This window comes from Scyliorhinus torazame, chromosome 8 (genome assembly GCF_047496885.1).
Source record: "Scyliorhinus torazame isolate Kashiwa2021f chromosome 8, sScyTor2.1, whole genome shotgun sequence".
NCBI lineage: Eukaryota > Metazoa > Chordata > Chondrichthyes > Carcharhiniformes > Scyliorhinidae > Scyliorhinus > Scyliorhinus torazame.
In genome coordinates, this window is record NC_092714.1 from 48,485,192 (window position 1) to 48,500,244 (window position 15,053).

The 15,053-nt window shown below is 49.7% G+C and overlaps 1 protein-coding gene and 1 long non-coding RNA gene across 4 annotated transcripts in view; one reads left to right on the top strand and one right to left on the bottom strand.

Moving 5' to 3' along the window:
* The window catches only part of LOC140427823 (uncharacterized), a 30,629-nt gene extending 17,401 nt beyond the window's left edge, over positions 1-13,228 (bottom strand). The window contains exons 1-2 of the long non-coding RNA XR_011948638.1: positions 13,153-13,228; positions 8,658-8,749 (exon numbers count right to left, since the gene is read on the bottom strand). This is a non-coding gene — a long non-coding RNA (uncharacterized lncRNA). The remainder of the gene's footprint in view (positions 1-8,657; positions 8,750-13,152) is intronic.
* LOC140427822 (uncharacterized) overlaps positions 1-15,053 on the top strand; it is a 218,228-nt gene that overhangs the window by 17,706 nt on the left and 185,469 nt on the right. The gene's annotated exons all lie outside the window — the stretch shown is intronic.

The window sequence follows — 15,053 nt, forward strand, 5'->3', positions numbered from 1 at the left end:
TTACAACCCTCGAGGTCCTGTCTTTTAACTTTCTGCCTAGCTCCCTGAACTCCTGCTGCAGGACCTCATGCCCCTTCCTGCCTATGTCGTTAGTACCAATATGTACAACGACCTCTGCCTGTTTGCCCTCCCCCTTCAGGATTCCCTCTACCCGTTCGGAGACATCCTGGACCCTGGCACCAGGGAGGCAACATACCATCCTGGAGTCTCTTTCACGTCCACAGAAGCGCCTATCTGTGCCCCTGACTATAGAGTCCCCTATAACTATTACTCTTCTGCGCTTTGACCCTCCCTTCTGAACATCAGAGCCAGCCGTGGTGCCACTGCTCTGGCTGCTGCTGTTTTCCCCTGATAGGCTATCCCCCCCGACAGTATCCAAAGGGGTATATCTGTTCGAGAGAGGGACAACCACAGGGGATTCCTGCACTGACTGCCTGCCCTTTCTGGTGGTCACCCATTTCTCTGCCTGCACCTTGGGTGTGACCACACTTACATAACTGCGATCTATGACGCTTTCCGCCACCTGCATGCTCCTAAGTGCATCCAATTGCTGCTCCAACCGAACCATGCGGTCTGTGAGGAGCTGCAGTTGGGTGCACTTTCTGCAGATGAAGCCATCCGGGACACTGGAAGCCTCCCGGACCTGCCACATCTCACAGTCAGAGCACAGCACCCCTCTAACTGACATTGCGTCAATTAATTAAAATTAAAATTTGTCTTTTTTTTTTTTAATACTTTTTTTAAATTTCAAAGTTACTGTCAACTATCTGTTTCCTAGCACTAGATTTCTAATAGAAATGCGATAGCTAACTATAATATTCTCCGATCTCTGGCTTAGATATCCTCTAGATTATAATTAAGTTATTATGTTTAATTAGATCCCAAATACTCAAAAAAATTTAGGTTAGAATCCCAACCAGCCACTCAGGTCACAGCTTTTCTGTGATGTCACTTCAGTTTCCCCCCGACACACACAATTTGAAAAACAGGTATAAAAGTAAAAATCACTTGCTTACCTTCTGAGATGTTCTCAGGTTCCCTCGCTGACAGAGACTGCTCCTCCACCTCCAATCCTTGACCTGCACAATGCTAATAATATAATAATATAATATGGCACTTACCTTACACCAATGGGTCTTATTATTAGGTTAGAGGAGGAGGGCGGGTGGGAGACACTACACGTGTAGTGTCTCGGGTTTCCTCTCCACCAGAATTTATTGGGGGGGGGGGGGGGGCACTTGCCAGAGGTCGAACTTCCGGTTCCCGCCGAAATCCAAAGGGCTGCTCCTGCAAAGGTAAGTGCTTTTAAACTAACTACTCACCTCCCAGAAGGTCCCTGCGCACCGCTGCCGCCGAAATCCAAAGGGCTGCTCCTGTAAAGGTAAGTGCTTTTAAATTCACTACTCACCTCCAAGAAGGCCCCTGCGCACCGCTGCCGCCGAAATCCAAAGGGCTGCTCCTGTAAAGGTAAGTGCTTTTAAACTAACTACTCACCTCCCAGAAGGCCCCTGCGCACCGCTGCCGCCGAAATCCAAAGGGCTGCTCCTGCAAAGGTAAGTGCTTTTAAATTCACTACTCACCTCCAAGAAGGCCCCTGCGCACCGCTGCCGCCGAAATCCAAAGGGCTGCTCCTGCAAAGGTAAGTTTCCTGCTCGTATTATTCCGTTGGCTGCTGTAATTGGCACGATTCAGATTTTCCTACTGAGATGGTCACTAAGGAATGCTAAAGGTTTTTTATTTTCTTCATTTCGCATCACTTGGCAGAACGGACAGTTTTTATTTGCAGTCACGCATTAGCCATTGGATTAGCACTGAGTTAATGCTTCAGCTACTGTGTTCAGGCTGATTAACAAATTGCCTGTCTCTAAGGCACAGGTACTGTCCAAATCCATTTCCTTATCATCCTGGATGATTCAGATGAAACCTGCAGATGCACACATAGTTCTTGATAGTTGCTAATGAAAGTTGCTCTTTATAATGATTTATGGCAAGTGTGAGCATTCCTGGGGCATTCTTTTCTCTATTATGAGAGGATATTCCCTCAGTTCTCACTCAGGCTTTAGAAATGCTGGAGGCTCACAGTTGTTGTCAAAGACTCCCAAGTTCTAAGCATTAAAATGTGCACGGCCTGAATTTAGTCCATCTGCGCAAATGGAGTACACTTTGCAGAGATGCCCGAGGCTGTCTCACGCATCAAGAATATATTTTCAAAATTAAAATAACTACCTCCTAGACAGTTAGAAACTTTATGAGTTCTTTTGTACCAAAGTTAGGACATTACAAAGAAAGTTTCTGGCAAGTGGAGTGAGTCGCCGTGGAGGGAGACATTCAAAAAGATTCCTTGCAGGCAGAAAAATAATATTTGTTTAATAGGAATTACTGCCATGGGAAGCAAAGAAGGGAGTTTTAAACAAAAACAGCTAGCAACATTAATTACAATCTTATTTTCTGTCAATGCTTTTAGAGAGCTATTGGTGTAGTTTGCTAACTACTTCTGAATAGGGACTGGTTTAGCACAGTGGGCTAAACAGCTGGCTTGTAATGTACTAGCAGCGCGGGTTCAATTCCCATACCAGCCTCCCTGAACAGGTGCTGGAATGTGGCTTTTCGCAGTAACTTCATTGAAGCCTACTTGTGACAATAAGCTATTATTATTAAGTTAGCATTTTTAATGGCAATGATGCAGGTGAATTATTTAATTTCTTCAGTTAATATTTTATTATTTCAGACCAGTGAATTAAAAACTGATGTGACTGAATTGGCATGTTATTACCGTTGACATTGAAGTTTTTAAATATTTGGAGGTAGCGCAATCAGTCATCTCATGCACACTTCCAAATTAGATTTGCTTGCTGGAATCGCTTGCGAACCTTGTAAAGTGTAAATAGGGCCAAAGGTTTCCAGGGTTTTCTGTTGGCGGGATTTTCTAGTCCTGCCAATGGCAGCTCCCCCCACCCCCCGCCCCACCCCCACCCCCTCCCCCTCCCCCTCCCCACCCCCGGCAGCGGAGGGTGGGATGCAGGGAAAGCTCTGTAGAAAGCGGCAGGACTGGAAGATCCCGCTGCCGACCAATGGCTGTGGCGATGAAAATACCACATTTGCTTTTCTCATTGTTGGGTTTATGTTATATTTAATAGAGAGGGACAGAAATAAATGATCTGTTCAGGAATTCTGTTCAGGAATTTACAGCATAGGCGTAGCATCTAGGATTCTATTATCCCTGTGTTTTGGGGTAGGTTTCAACAGTAGCAGGCATGAAATTCCACATAGGGATGCTTTTAGGTATGTCCATTCTAGGTTTTGGGGGGAATCACCAATTATAATTCAATTTGGAACTTTCAGGAAGCTTGGTAGTCTGGGTTGAAGCTACAACCCCCTTGGCAGCCATCTTAACAGTTCCATCAGTGTCCATTTTAAAATAAAAATACAGTTTTAAAATTTGCAATGTCTTCATTCGCAGAGCTAGTGCAGATTCGATGGGCTGAATGGTCTCCTTCTGCCCTGTAAAAATTCTCTGATTCTATGATTCTTGCCTGCACTGCCAAGACTGTTAATAGTACTTTAATGTTGCACTTAATGTTAAATCAAATCCCAACCCTGAACCGGACATGGTCATTTTAGATCTATTTCTGATTCCCTGATCTATCTCAAATCAAATCAATTTGCAATGGAGTTAATTCCTTTAAAGAATATAACATAGAATCCATGTGTTTGGCAGAATCTAAATGCTGAACAGAAAATGAAAGCAAACAATCGCAATATCTAAGATAGCCCTGCAAACTCTTAGCCCTGCAAACTCTCAGGCCAGCAAAACTCCAGATTGTCAACAGAGCTGCTGTTTCTCAATACCAATAATTTTTGTCAGTTCTGCTAAGTATAGATTGATGTCCCTTTATAAAATGTACAATTTTACAACGGTCAATAGAAGCATCATTATGTTAATACGGGAAAAGGCTATTCCATGTGCTGGTAGCAAGTTTGGAGGCAGAACGTATGTAAAATATGTCAGGAGGCCTTCCTGCTGCCTATCTACCCAGCCCTGACCTTTCCGAACTTTTATGGAGGATGGAGGAAGCATTGGGTGGCCTGCCCATCATTAGGCCCTATTGAGGCCCTTGCGTGGCTAATTAATAGTCAGTTAAGTGCCTTATCCCACCAATGTTAGAGTGTTACCATTGGTGGGTGCAGGCCTACAGGGGAAGCCAGGCAGTGTTAGTTGCGTGGGGCTGATGTTGGCTAAGGGGTGGGGAGGGGGGGGAGGGGGGGGAGGGGGAGGGGGGGGGGGGGAGCCATCCTTTTTTGGCACTTTGAGCCCATCAGAGGCACGCCCCTTCCCAAGTAATTCCCCACATTCAGCCCCCCCCCGACCTCTTGAACCTGACTCCTCAACCCCTCCCCCTTGCCGAGACCCCTGGCCCCGGACTTACATGTTTCCTCAGCATTGAAAACCGTCTCTCGCCCCAGCGGTGGCTGCTCCTCTGATTGGCCAGCAATTCATTAAAGAGGAAGTTCCCTCAGAGAATTAGATGGAAGGCTTGCCTGAAAGCAAATTAATCATTGCTGCCAATGTTAAAGGGACCACGGTGCGCCATAAAATCCATGAGTTATTTGAATTTTGAAAATACAGTCTTGATGAGGGATGGTAACTAGCACTGATTGTCCCTATCTGCCAGTAATAGCAGCATAATATGAGTTAGAAATGCTTTTACTGAACTAAACCCAATTTTCTAAGATCTGGCAGCAGACAATGAAATATTATTTGACATCCCTGTGTCAACATTTGAAATCTGAAAAATTCTGACAATAGTATTGAGGCCAAATATCTCAGTCTCACGTAAAGTTACTTGCTGCCAGCTCCCAGGTCGCTCTCACTTTCAACCGTCCCACGCACATGACTCAACCTCTCTGCGTCTAACACTCTGACTGCACTGGAGAAGGGGGTAGCGCAGAGGCCGGGGTGGAAATTACATGTGGGACTTTTGGGGGACCAAGGGTTCTGTGACAATATTCAAAAGGTAATTGAGGAATATGTAGGTTTCAACTGTACGGGTGAGGGGTCGAAGTCATCGGCATAGAAGGACACCCTATGCTCTATCCACCCCGCCCCCCCCACCCCGCACTATTCCTTTCCATACCCCGAACTTCTTAATGCAATAGCCAAGGTTCTAAAGGCTCTAAAGGTGGAGGTGAGGGGGGAGGTGATCTTGTTTAAGGTCAGGGTGGACAAAGAGGAGAGGTTAGAGCGGCAGAGGGTAATAGATGAAATGTTGGAGGTAGATAGGAGTTATGCAGAAGATGAGGACCCAGCGAAGTTGGAAAAGAGGAAGGAACGACAGGCGAGCTTTGACCGACTATCTACCAGGAAGGCGGTGCGCCAACTGAGACGAGCAAGGGCTGCAGTTTATGAACATGGAGATAAGGCAGATCAACTCCAGAGGGAGGCAGCGGTAAGGGAAATTGTTCAGGTGAGGGATAGGGCAGGGAAATTGGTGGTGGCTTCGGATCTGATTAACAAGGTCTTTGAGGAATTTTACGAGAGGTTGTACAGGTCAGAGCCACCTGGGGGAGACTGGGCGATGCAGGAATTTCTAGATGGGTTGGAGTACCCGAGGTTAGGGGAGGGGGACAGGGCTACATTGGAAGGAGCGATAGTGGAGCAGGAGATAAAGGATGTGATTGGGAGGATGCAGTTGGGGAAGGTGACAGGACCGGATGGGTTTCCGGTGGAATATTATACAAAATTCAAGGATAAGCTGGCACCCCTGATGGTGAGGATGTTTGAAGAGGCAATAGGGAAGGGGGTGTTGCCACAAACTTTGGGGCAAGCATTGATTTCCCTGTTGCTAAAAAAAGATAAGGATACGACGGAGTGTGGGTCGTATAGGCCCATATCACTTCTGAATGTGGATGCAAAAGTATTGGCGAAGGTACTGGCGGATACGCTGGAGGAGTGCCTCCCGAAGGTGATAGGTGAAGATCAGACGGGGTTCGTGAGAGGGAGGCAGCTCTTTTCCAACGTTAGAAGGGTATTGAACATGGTTATGGCACTGGTGGAGGGGAAGGAAACAGAGGTGGTTGTGGCATTGGACGCTGAGAAGGCGTTTGACCGGGTAGACTGGGGCTACTTGATGGCAGTTCTGGAGCGGTTTCGGATTGGACCAAGATTTGTGAACTGGGTAAAGCTACTATATAAGGAGCCGAGGGCGAGTGTCCGCAAACAACATCAGCTCGAGATACTTTTCTCTCCACTGTGGGATTAGGCAGGGTTGTCCTATGTCCCCCCTGCTGTTTGCACTCACGATTGAGCCATTGGCCATCGCATTAAGAAGTTCAGGGGTATGGAAAGGAATAGTGCGGGGGTGGGGGGATAGAGCAGAGGGTGTCCGTCTATGCCGATGACTTGCTGTTATACGTGTCGGAACCGAGTGTGTCGATAGGGGGAACATTGGAGCTGCTTCGAGTGTTTGGGTCTTTCTCGGGGTACAAGCTGAATTTAGACAAGAGTGAGTATTTTGCGGTATCTCGGCCGGGTGTGGGGCAGGGGTGGGGGGGCTGCCACTCCGTAGGGCAAGGACTCACTTTAGGTACTTGGGGGTGCAGGTTGCCCGGGAGTGGGGGGGGGCTTCGCAGGTACAACATTTCTAGTTTGGTGGGGAGAGTGAAAGCTGATCTGGCAAGGTGGGATGGCCTCCCTCTGTCACTGGCGGGTCGGGTACAGGGGGTTAAAATGAACGTATTGTCACGATTTCTGGTTATTTTTCAATGCCAATCGATTGTCCTGCCAAAGACTTTTTTCAGAGAGATTGAGGGAAGGATTACTTCGTTCATATCGGGAGGGAAGGTGGCTAGAGTTAGAAAGGTGCTACTACAGAGGGGAAGGCAGGCAGGGGGTTTGGGTCTTCCGAACCTGATGTATTACTACTGGGCGGCGACTGTGGGGAAGGTGCGGAGCTGGGTCAGAGGGGTTGATTCCCAGTGGGTCAGAATGGAGGAGAGTTTGTGCAGGGGGTCGGGACTGAAAGCACTAGCAACAGCGCCGCTTCCGATAGCCCCGGGGAAGTACTCAGGGAGTCCGGTAATAATAGCTTCATTGAGAATTTGGAGGTGGTTTCGCCAACACTTTGGGTTGGGGGCAGGGTCAAGGGAAATGCCGATTCGGGGGAACCACAGATTTGAGCCAGGGAAGTGGGATGGAAATTTTCGGAAATGGGAGGAGAAGGGTATTAAGACACTGAAAGATTTGTTTCTTAGGGGTCGGTTTGCAGGATTGAAGGAGCTGGGAGCGAAGTATGGGCTGGAGCAGGGGGAAATGTTCAGATACATTCAGGTTCAAGATCAGGTTCAAGATTCAGGCTAATCACGTTCATATGTTTTGATCCTGTCTAAAACTGAAGGATTACTGGAAGGAGGTTTTTAGGGTAATTTCTAAAGTGGTGCATGTGAAACTGGACTCGGGCCCCCGGGAGGCCATATTCGGGGTGTCAGACGAGCCAGGATTGGAAACGGATGCGGAGGCAGATGTTGTAGCCTTCGCATCGTTGATCGCCCGAAGGCGGATCCTGATAAGTTGGAGAGCAACCTCTCCACCCTGTGCCCTGGCGTGGCGGGGGGACCTGTTGGAATTCTTGACTCTTGAGAAGGTTAAGTTTGAACTGAGGGGCAGGATGGAGGGGTTCTACAATTCATGGGCATTATTCATTATGCACTTTCAAGAACAGGATAACATCGAACATTAGTTGGGGCGTGTGGGTGGGAGAGTTGGGGGAGGGGGGCTGTGTGCGTTAATGGTGACTATGGGTGATTCCTGATTCTTTTTTGTCATTTGTTTATGTGAACATGCGGGCTAATGTTTGTGGTTTGGTGGGAGGATGGGATCGTTGTTATTGATATGGGGATTGATATATTTGTTACTGATTATTGTTTATTGTTGGTGGGTGTAAATTTGGGGAAAAATGTGAAAAAGGAGGAGAATAAAAAATATTTTTAAAAATACACTCTGACTGCAATACATGGCATCCACGTGCCAAAAATCTCTAGATACATGTCTTGACCTTTCTCTGTGTACTGCTCTGATCTTACCCTGTGGTCTCAAATACTGATTCTCTTGATTTTGTTTGAGTGTGCTCGCGTCTGAATATTTCCAGTAAGCTTCCTTCCAACAGAGGCAGAGTCAGGTTAAAGCAAGTCCTCAGTCTGCTAGTAACCCGACCTGTTCTTCCTGATCCCTTTCCACATCTGCACTGCTTAGTGTGTGAGCAGATATTGACCATAAGACCGTAAGAAATAGGAACAGGAGTAGGCCATTCAGCCCTTTGAGCTGCTGCACCATTTAATAAGATCATGGCTGATCTAACACTCACTAGGTCCACTTTACTGTCTTCTCTCCGTAACCCTTAATTTCCCTACTGATCAAAAACCCATCGATCTCAGCCTTGAAAATGTTCAAGGACCCGGCCTCCACAGATTCCTGGGGAAAAGAATTCCAAAGAGTCACCACTCTTTGAGAAGAAATTCTTCCTCAATTCCATCCTAAACGAGGATCCCCTTATTCTGCAACTATGCCCTCTGGTCCTACACTCATCCTGTGAGTGGAAACGTGCTCCCAACATTTACCCTGCCGAACCCCATCAGAATCTTATATGTTCCAATGATATCACCTCTCGTTCTTCTGCACTCTTTGTCCTTGTTCATTCAGAGTACCCAGTGACACTGATCCTGCACAGTGTTGGACTCAGTAATGCCAGCATCCCTGTAATATAAATAAGACAGCGATTACACCTCTGACCATACAGAGATCCATTGCAGAAGGAATGTGCACCTGGAGACATGACCTGTCAGGGGTATTAAACTCCAAAGTGCGAACCACATCTGTCCAACAGATTTTCTGGCCATGAGGGAGCTGAGAGGAATAAGCATATTTTTACGTTGCATTATTATGGTGTGCTACATTATATGACAGTGACCATCTTTGGCAACAGGATTGGAATTAAGACTGCAATGCTGTTGAAGAGCCACTACGTTTTTGGTTGCAATCAGGTGTTCTCAGTCTTGCAGCAGATAAAAGGGAGCACTGCACTCCTGGGGAGGAATGTGGCAAAGCCAGCCGGACGTCCCATCCAGGTTGTGGTGGCAGACTCCAACATTTCCAACGGCTGGGGCGACTTTGACCAGCGCTCCACTTGTCAACTTAACCAGCTTTCCCAGTGGGAAGCAGCTGCTCAGCTGTTAGCATTTGCAGGAAGGGAATCCCAGCCGGGGGAAGGGAGGAAGTTGCCTGGGGGTAGGGGAGGTCCAAAGTTTCCTTGTGGGGCCTGGAGAAGTACTCCTGTTCTTCTTGGCTTGCGAAGAAACTAATAAAAAGCTAAAAATGAAGCTTACCTTGCTGGGCCTCTTCTGGCTCGGGTTCCTGTTCCCAGCTGGTTTGGCCTGGGAGGGAAGCCACCACTGCACTCTCGTTCAGGCCTCATGTTAAAACAGCAGATTAGGCCCTGATGGTATCATCAGAGCGTGACCTTTATAATTAAAGAGGACATCATTGGCTTTGGACAGGAGTCCTTGCCGACTCCAAGTTAAAATAGTCAAAAATTGAGCACATGATCTTAGCATGGCTGAACTGGATGTTCTTTTCATGTACCTCCGGGGAAATTACAGATTCAGAAAATGAAAGTCATATAGACGAGAGAAATTTTGAGCACAACTGGACGGGGAAGGAGGATTCGGTGGGGGGAGGGGGGGTGAAATGTAAAAGCAATTTCACATTAGAAAAGCACCAATCAAATTGTTATCCCCAATTTGAGGTATGTTTCATTGCACTCGAATAGACAACGGGTGGGATTTACCTGCCCGGCATTGACAGGCAGCATTGCAGGTGGGATGGGAAAGTTTGGAAGGCTGCAGTGGCTCTCCCAATTTTCTTGTCCCTTTTGCAATAATGCCCTGCGGCATTGGAGCTGGACATTCCTGCCCAAGAACTTTGCATTCAGTAACTGATTAATCTCTTATGAACTTGGAGTGGCATGGTGTCATCTGGCAACTACTGCAGAAACGAAAAGTTCCTAAAATCTTTCAAATCAGAATAAATTGCTGACAGAAAATGGGAAACAGAGCACATTTCCGATATGTGGGGCTGGACTCACCGCCTCACGATGCCGAAAACGGCAATCACAAACGGGCAGAGAATCGGGTGTCCAACAAGAATTGAGGTTCGTGCCGAGCGCCAACTTGGGTGACAAGCTCCAGGCCCTCCCCGGTGCCGGAAACGAGGTATGCGCCCCGCGCTAGCGGGAGCATGCAAAGCCTGCATTTGCACGCGTGATGAGTGGCTTGGACACTTGATGCCCTCTATTTTGTCAGGCGGACGTTTCGCAGGCTCGGATTACTACAAGTATTCAAAGACGGGGACTGGTCACCATGGCTACAGAGGGGGTGGGTAAAAAACACTGAAAAACCATTGAAAGCTGTTGGGCTTGCTGATGGGTGGCTGCCTGGGCTGGGAGCAATCGCGGGTAGTGACTTGGTGCCAAGTCCGTGGACTCAGGGAGCAAGATTCTGTGATCCTGAGGCTAAGTGTTGACGCCGTTGTAAACACCGTTGCGTTTCTCGACAGCGTCAACATGGCCTCAGGATCAGCAGTTCTGGCCCCTACAGGGGGCCAGCACGGCACTGGAGTGGTTCACGCTGCTCTAGCTGCCGATCCAGGCGTCAACTGGGTGCCGCGAGGTCTGCGCATGCGCAGTGGCACTGGCGCCAACGTGCGCATGCGCAGTGGCTCCCTTCAACGCGCCAGCCCCGATGCAACATGGCGCAGGGCTACAGGGGCTGGCGCGGAAGAAAGGAGGCCCCCAGTCAGAGAGGCCGGCCCGCTGATCGGTGGGCCCCGATCACAGGCCAGGCCACATCGGAGCCCCCCCCCGCCCCCCCCCCCGGGGTCAGACCCCCCTCCCCCTACAGGCCGCCCCCCCACCCCCCACCCTGCCACGCTGGGTTCCCGCCGGCTGAGAGCAGGTGTGGATGGCGCTGGTGGGACTCTGCATTTTTACGACGGCCGTTCGGCTCATCCTGGGATGAGAATCGGCGGTGGGGGGGGGGGGGCCGTGGAGCGGGCCCTGACCGGCGCCGAGCCAACCACACTGGCGCCGATGGTGCCGATTCTCTGCTCTGCTGGAGAATCGCGTGCCGGCGTGGGGGCGGCCTGGCGCGATTCGCGCTGGTCGCGGGGATTCTCCGGCCCTGCCCCGGGGGGCTGAGAGAATCCCACCCGGGATGTCCCCCTCGGGATCGGGGTGGCTTGGCTCAGTCCACTATTGCTGCAGTCTGTCTTTTAAACGCACCCTTCTGATGCTCCTTACAGGCTGCTCACACTGCTGAGTGCTGGCTGTATCCTTTAAATGCTCAAAGGGCTTCTGGTCACCCAGGCTACCCCTCTTGACACCCTCATTAGCCAGTGGTATCATCAAGGGGGTGTGGGCCAGGCTCAATTAGCGACCCACCAGGTGTTTGCACTGCTCAGAAGCGCTGCCCCACTGCAGAGGAAGCGGATCTCACCCGAACCAGAGGGCATCTGCACTGCAGCCACGGAGTCCTCCCTGGTTCTCCGACCCTCTCAGGACAGAGGCCTCACTAGTGATCCCCATCCCTCTAGATCACCAGCTGTCTCCTCCTGGGTGACTGACAGCACTGACTGCCTCTGCCACCACCTGTGAGATGGTGTTCAGGATGGCAGGTTTGAGTCTTCAGCCCACCCTAGGGAAGTGGGTGGCTCTCCGCTCCTCACTGGCCTGGAGTTATGGAACCACCTCAGAGTCCTGACCTCGGGGGTGGGGGGGCAGATCTTCTCTGAGCTATCTCACTGTGTGGTAAGTGGAGCACTTACAGTTTCAGCTGCCAGGCTCTTTGGCACTTACTCCGGCCCAGCAATGGAACGCCAGCTGGGATGGGAATTGCTCGGAATTCAAGCCAGCAGAGCGCTGGACCATTCGCATGTCCTGAATTGGTCCCCGAATAGCGCCTCCAACGAAAACACGAATCGCATGCAATTCAGTCCCGGTGTCAACATTTGACTCCCAAACAGAAAATCCTGCCCATAGCCTTAAAATAGCATCCTAACCAACAAACATAGAAATTTTGCACACTGATTTGCAAATCAGGGTTAAAGTTACATTCTTGTGTCAGCCACAAACAAGTCCAAATCGAGTTGGTAAAAAGAAAACTAGGTTTGTTGCAAAGCAATGGGGCGGGATTCTCTCATTCGGCGGCAGAGTGTCCACGCAATCGGAAACGCCGTCATGTTTCACGGCGGCTTGAACGGGCCGCTGGGAGTACCGATTCTGGCCCCTACAGGGGGCCAGCACGGCACTGGAGCGGTTCACGCCGCTCCAGCCTCCCATCCCAGCGCAAACTGCGCAGATCCCGGCGGTGGCCTCCCTCAACACGCCGGCCCTGACGCAACCTGGGCGCAAGAGTTCAGGGGCTGGCGTGGAAGAAAATAGGCCCGGGGAGCGAGAGGCCGCCCTGCCGATCGGTGGCCCCCGATTGCCGTCCAGGCCCCATCGGAGGCCCCTCCCCAGGGCCGGAGCACCCCCCCCCCACAGGCCGGAGCACCCCTCCCCCCCCCCCCCCCCACAGGCCGCAAACTGACCCTGCGCGCAGAGTTCCCGTTGGCTGCGAGCAGGTGTGGACGGCCTCGGCCGGACTCTGCCTTTTTAGAGCGGCCGCTAGGCCCATCCAGGGCCGCGAATCGGTGGCCCGTCCGTGTACAGCGGCCCGTGACCGCCAGCGCGTTTGAATGGCGCCGGTTCTCCGTTCCGCGGAGATTCGCGGCCGGCGTCGGGGCGGCGTGGCCCGGTTGTGGGGATTCTCCGGCCCGGCCCTACCTTACCTATCTTACACATCTTTGGTTGTGGGGGCGAAACCCACGCAAACACGGGGAGAATGTGCAAACTCCACACGGACAGTGACCCAGAGCCGGGATCGAACCTGGGACCTCGGCGCTGTGAGACTGCAGTGCTACCACTGCGCCACTGTGCTGCCCTCCAATGCGACAAGTCTTAATTACTGCCAAACTCTCTTGCTCTGAAAAATACATTTTACGAATGTGGTGTTACATTCCTACACATTTTATGTACAGTATAAAAATTATATACCCTAACTTACTCTTCCTGCTTTACACACTCTGGTCCTGATTTTCACTGAGAGGGCTTCACAGTGGCTAGATGTGGCAGATGAGTTATGGTTGGCAAACCTGGAAGGACACTTTACACTGAATGTCATGGAGTTTTAACTCCATGGTGTGCATGTTCTTTATAAACAGGGCCCCCAAGTGGATGCCAGCCTGAATGACAGGCGTGGCTGTCTGTTGGGCAGGTAATTCTTCGGCCAGTTTTCTAGTTGATTGGAGTCAGAATCATGGGTGAGAGACTGGAAGCCATATAGAGAGTGGTGGTGGGTAGGAGGTTCAAGACTGATCACAGGAGTGTTATGTAGCCGTGCTTTATTAAAATAAATGACAATATGAATTTACTGGCTGCAAAATGTTATGATCCCAGTTGGTGTTATAACAGGATGGGAAGACGGGTGGCATGGTGACCCAATGGTTAGCACTGCTGCCTCACAGCGCCAGGAACCCGGGTTCAATTCCAACCTTGGGTGACTGTCTGTGTGAAGTTTGCACTTTCTCCCCGTGTCTGTGTGGGTTTCCTCCAGGTGCTCCGGTTTCCTCCCACAGCCTAAAGATGTGCAGGTTAGGTGGATTGGCCATGCTAAATTGCCCCTTAGTGCCCAAAGGTTCTGTGGGGTTATGTTATTACAGGGATAGGAAGGAGGAGTGGGCCTAGGTAGGGTACTCTTTCAGAGGGTCAGTGTAGGTTCAATGGGCTGAATGGTCTCCTTCTGCACTGTAGGGATTCTATGATTCTAAGATCCCATCATGGAACCCTGGCTCAAATTATCCTAAATTTTATGGTTTTTGTATAAAACGTGGAGGAGTTGTCATAGGACCACTAATTATTTCTAACAAGAAAAAAATATTTATTAAACATGGAAAATTTGATTATTATGCAATACTCCTTTCCTCCCCCTTAGCTTAACAAATACACACAGATTTCAAGATTAGCACAGACTACAAAATGCTTCTTAAATACAATAGTACCATTAATATGAAGTCCCTTTTAAGCACACAGATTGGCAGTGATCAAATACGCGCACTCCTCTTTGAACCCGTTAGTGGCTGTAGTATTCTCCTCAGAATCTACCCGAATGATTGTCACATGAGAGTTTCCAAACTCCACTCCCAAAAAACATGCTTTAAATCTTCTCTCATAATAATGTTTTCCATTAGCAGGTTACATGCTGAAATCCAGTCCATGTTTTCCAAATGGCTCCTTTAAACAGCCTATCCACTTTTAACAGCAAACCCAGTCTGTGGAATTTATTTGTCTTGACTACTGTATAAACTGTTCACAATTGCTTTAACGCTCAATTCAGAGACGGTATTAAAATGACATCAAAGGTTTCCTTTACCACTGAAGTCTGCTTCCCCATTTTAAGTCTGGTTACTGCAATTGTCTCTTCAATCAGAACCCTTTGTTTACTGTTCCTTGAATTCTTCTAAACAATACCTTGGGACGCAGCTTAATGGGAAACAAACAGAGTCCGGTTTTGGGCATGTTTAGCAAGGTATTTCTCGGTGCCAGCAGTGCTGAGAACAACCATGCTTTCAAATGGTTTTTTTTGGCCTCGGTGAGGAACACCCCACCGAGGCTGCTTGGCTGTACAGGAAGAGATGGAACCCCAACACGACCTTCAGACCCCCCAACACTTCAACTTACCTATTAGGGGATCCTCGAGTCCCCCTCAACCCACCTCTTAAAGGATCTGGGCCTGATCCCTGGCAGTGCCAACCTGCCACCCTGGCACCTTGGCACTTCCATCCTGACACCCTGACAGTGCCCCTGCCAGCCTGGCAGTGCACTTGGGCACACTGGCAGTGCCAGGGTGGCAGCAGGAGTGCTAGGGTACCATCCTGCCCAGAGTCTGACCGTCGGGGGCCTCCATTG